The sequence below is a fragment of the Schistocerca cancellata genome, chromosome 6 (genome assembly GCF_023864275.1).
Source record: "Schistocerca cancellata isolate TAMUIC-IGC-003103 chromosome 6, iqSchCanc2.1, whole genome shotgun sequence".
Classification (NCBI taxonomy): domain Eukaryota; kingdom Metazoa; phylum Arthropoda; class Insecta; order Orthoptera; family Acrididae; genus Schistocerca; species Schistocerca cancellata.
The window spans coordinates 164,415,886-164,420,303 of NC_064631.1; positions in this window are offsets into that span (position 1 = coordinate 164,415,886).

Consider the following 4,418-nt stretch of genomic DNA (forward strand, 5'->3'; position numbering starts at 1 on the left):
TTAGTGATCATATGGTTAAGAAGATGATTATATATAAATTTTTAGAATTCAGACAAACTTGAAATTGCACATAAGTTTGACGGTATTCCTTTATGTCCTTTCTTATACGAAGGCTTAACTTCAGCTTGTCTCAACCATTCAGGAAATGTTCCACTGATAACTTAAAATGACACTAAACTAAGAGGCATGCTGTTTCATCAACTTTGTTGATGTATTATCATAGCCATTAGAAGTTTTTGATTTTAAGGATTTTCAAATGGTTCAAATGGCTCTGAGCACTATGCGACTTAACTTGTGAGGTCATCAGTTGCCTAGAACTTAGAACTAATTAAAACTAACTAACGTAAGGACATCACACACATCCATGCCCGAGGCAGGATTCGAACCTGCGACCGTAGCGGTCGCTCGTCTCCAGACTGTAGCGCCTAGAACCGCACGGCCACTACGGCCGGCTTAAGGATTTTACGGTGGACATTACTTCTACTGGTGTTGTGAGGGTCATATTCATATTATTGTAGTTATTTGTAGTGACTAGTCTCAGCCGTTCCATGGCAACATCTACTGAATCTGACAACCTCATCTTTTCAGTAACAGTTATGAAGAGCTCAATCAAAAAACTGCACACATCTGTTACCCATGTGTCATTTACTATTGCCGTGCGGGATTAGCGGAGCGGTCTGAGGCGCTGCAGTCATGGACTGTGCGGCTGGTCCTGGCGGAGGTTCGAGGCCTCCTTCGGGTATGGGTGTGTGTGTTTGTTCTTAGGATGATCTAGGTTAAGTAGTGTGTAAACTTAGGCACTGATGACCTTAGCAGTTAAGTCCCATAAGATTTCACACACACATATCATTTACTATTAAGGCTGTATGTTCCTCTTTGTCTCTGGTTCTACCAGTCTGTTCCTTCACTATATCCTGTATTGTCTACGTTTTGCTATCTGATGTGACTATACTTTTCAGATAATGCATTTTCTTTAATATCTGTAACACTGTTTTCAATATTTTGCATTATGTTTTGTAATTATCTATAACATTTACATCAGAGTTGTTTCTGACTGATAGATATAGTTTCCCTTTAGTCTATTTTATCCCTTGAGTAATCCATGGCTGTTTTTGTAGACTTTAGTCTAACCTTGGTTAGGTTTGGAGGGGAAAACTTTTCAAGTGAAGGACATAAGTAATACAAGTGTTGCGTTTCGCATTCATGATGTGAGGATTGCGCACATCACTCCAATTCATGTCACTGAGGAGTTCCCTAAAACGTTCGACTTTTGGCTTGCTGACTACCCTCTTGAAATCAGTAGATTTTATATCCTGATTGCGCCCAGCATTCTCAGGCAAGCAAATAGTAATTTATTCTACCATTTGTGGCGCAATTGACCGTCGTCCTCTCCTAAGAGCAATTCTCAAATCGCCAATTAATTCTAACTTAAGAATCACATTCTTCTACTCCAGTGCGGAAAGAGAACCTCCCCATATTCCTTTAATGCGACGATACTCGCGAGGAGTAGCAGCACTGTTGCTGTTGTTTGGACGAAACAGCTTTACGAGTAAAGGCCTGCTCACCCAGTCCAGACACGTGTTGACTGCAACTGTACCTCGCCGGCCGTGGTGGGCGAGGGGTTCTAGGCGCTACAGTCTGGAACCGCGCGACCGCTACGATCGCAGGTTCGAATACTGCCTCGGGCGTGGATGTGTGTGATGTCCTTAGGTTAGTTAGGTTTAAGTAGTCCTAAGTTCTAGGGGACTGATGACCTCAGAACTTATGTCCCGTGGTGGTCAGAGCCATTTGAACCAACTGTACCTCACACTGATGCTTGTATTTCAACCCTACGTCGCCGTACCAGTTCCGGCGCCTAACGCTACGTCATAAACTTACACTGCAGCGCGCTATCTGAATAGCCTTTCTATAACGTAGGGCACCCATACGGTAAATAGTTTTCCGTCTACGCTGGCTCAAATAGCTGAAGTTTAATCATAACGGCCCAGTAGATGTCCAAAACAGGCCGAAACCAATTACGATCATGTATTAGAATGTGGCTGTGTCTGAAACAAAAGGACATTAATAGAGTTTTGACGGGTCACAGGGCATCTACATCTACATGATATCTCTGGAATTCACAGTTAAGTGCCTGATGTGCTGAGAAAGAATCTACAGATATTTGACGTAGGAGATTCAGCAACGGCAGGCTGATTAAACGCTACTTAAAGGTAGTGAACCTATTGACGAGGAGAATAAGGCTACTAAAATCACAAATAATTAAAGAATGTGTACACCATGGCTCCTAAAGGAAGGAGGTTTCTTTCTGCTGGGTGCCGGGGCACGTGGGAATTAGGGTAAACGAACTGGCGGATGTGGCTGCCAAAGATGCATGTTCCCTCCCTCACATTGTTGAATGTGCCGTCCCCCTCCATGCTGTTACCTCCCTTTTGCGTTTTCGTGTTATGCGTCAATGGGAAGAGGAGTGGCTGGCAGTCGGTGAAAATAAGCTGCGTCTGGTCAAGGCCACCACGTGGCCATGGCGTACGTCCTACCAGTCATGCAGGCGGGATGAGGTTCTCCTCACTCGCCTCCGCATCGGGCACAGTCCCTTAACGCACGGTTTTTTACTCCGGCGGGAGGACCCCCCAATCTGCAGTGCTTGTGGCGTCCAGATTACGGTCCGCCACATTTTACTTGACTGTCCTTTATTCTCTGACCAGAGGGCGGTGGTTTCCTTGCCACCGGATTTGCCCTCTATTTTGCAAGACGACGCAACGACTGTGGTTAAGGTCTTACGGTTTTGTGTACTGTCCAAATTGTTGCCTCGGATTTTAGGGAGAGGATTTTAATGTGCTGCTGGGTGACTGGCTCAGCCAGGCTTTAGGTAAGAGGTCCGCCAGTCACGATTACCTACTTGTTCCACTTCGATTTCTGTTCTCTTTTCCTTGTGTTTCCTTTCCTCTTTTAGTGCGTTTCTTCTCCTCTTGTTTTGCCTCTGTATGTGAGGATTTGGAACTGCGTCAGGTCTGTGTCTTTTAGCCGTTCTCCTAGTTCGGTGTCCGTCTTCGTCCCTTCACTGCATGTGTTCCTGTTTCTATGCGTTTGGGCGCTGATGACCACTCTGTTTAGCGCCCGAAAACCTCAAACCACACACACACACACACACACCATGGCTCCTAAGCAGCTATTCAAATACGGAATAAGTTTTTATTTACAGTTGTCTTGACAGCATTTGATGCATTCACGTGGTCCGTAACACTAATGTGACTACCGCCTATGATCGACGTCAGTGCCTAATTGTCAGTCACAGACAGCAGGTGGCAGCACTAGCAGTGGAGGGTATACAAAGCGTGTCGGAAGGTTGTGGGAAACAGCGCAGTCGCTCTCGTAATGCGGAAAAAATGTTCAAATGTGTATGGAATCTTATGGAACTTAACTGCTAAGGTCATCAGTCCCTGAGCTTACACACTACTTACCCTAAATCATCCTAAGGACAAACAAACACACACACACACACACACAGACACAGACACAGACACACACACACACACACACACACACACACACACACACACACACACACACACACACACCCATGCCCGAGGGAGGACTCGAACCTCCGCCGGGACCAGCCGCACAGTCCATGACTGCAGCCACTTAGACTAATGCAGAAACGGCGCGATTTACCTGACGTCCAAAAGAGCGTGATCTTTGCCGTTCGGGCCAAGGGTGGAAGCATTGCCGGAACAGCTAAGTTTATAAGCTGTTTGCGTGCCACCGTGGTTAAAGTATACCGTGTATGGGGAAACGGCGCTATTCAAAACCGCCGTCGAGGCAGCTAAGGTGCACCACGGGCCACAGATGACAGGGGTGAGTGACTGCTGCGGACAAATAGATGAGCAGCTGTTCAGCAGCTGACCGTCAGATGAACCAAGGGGTTACCAACAGCGTCAACGATCATTGAGCGAACATTGCTGCATATGGGCCTCTGCAGCAGGTGCATGGTTCATGCACCCATGCTGACTGCTGTTCACTGGCGAGGGGTGGAATATGCACGCCAGTACTTCAGTGGCGGCAGGTGACCTATCCAGATAAAACACGTTGTATGCTCCCTCGGACAGATGACCGTTGGTGTCTACGGCGTGAAACGCCTTAAAACAGAAATCGCTGTGACAATCTCCGGAAGAGTCTAGACCGGAGGAGGGAGCAGTGAGGTCTGGGGACTGTTTTCGTGGCATTCCCCGGGTGATCCCGTCAATGTGGAAGACGCAATGGATCAGTACAGTTTTGCATATATCGTTGGGGACCACGTCCACCCCTACAAGCAGTTTGTTTTCCACAGCCTGATGGCAACGTGTCACACAGCTCCCAGTGTATGTGGGTTCAAAGAGCACCAGGACGAGTTTACCGAACTCTCCTGGCCACCAAAGCCCTAG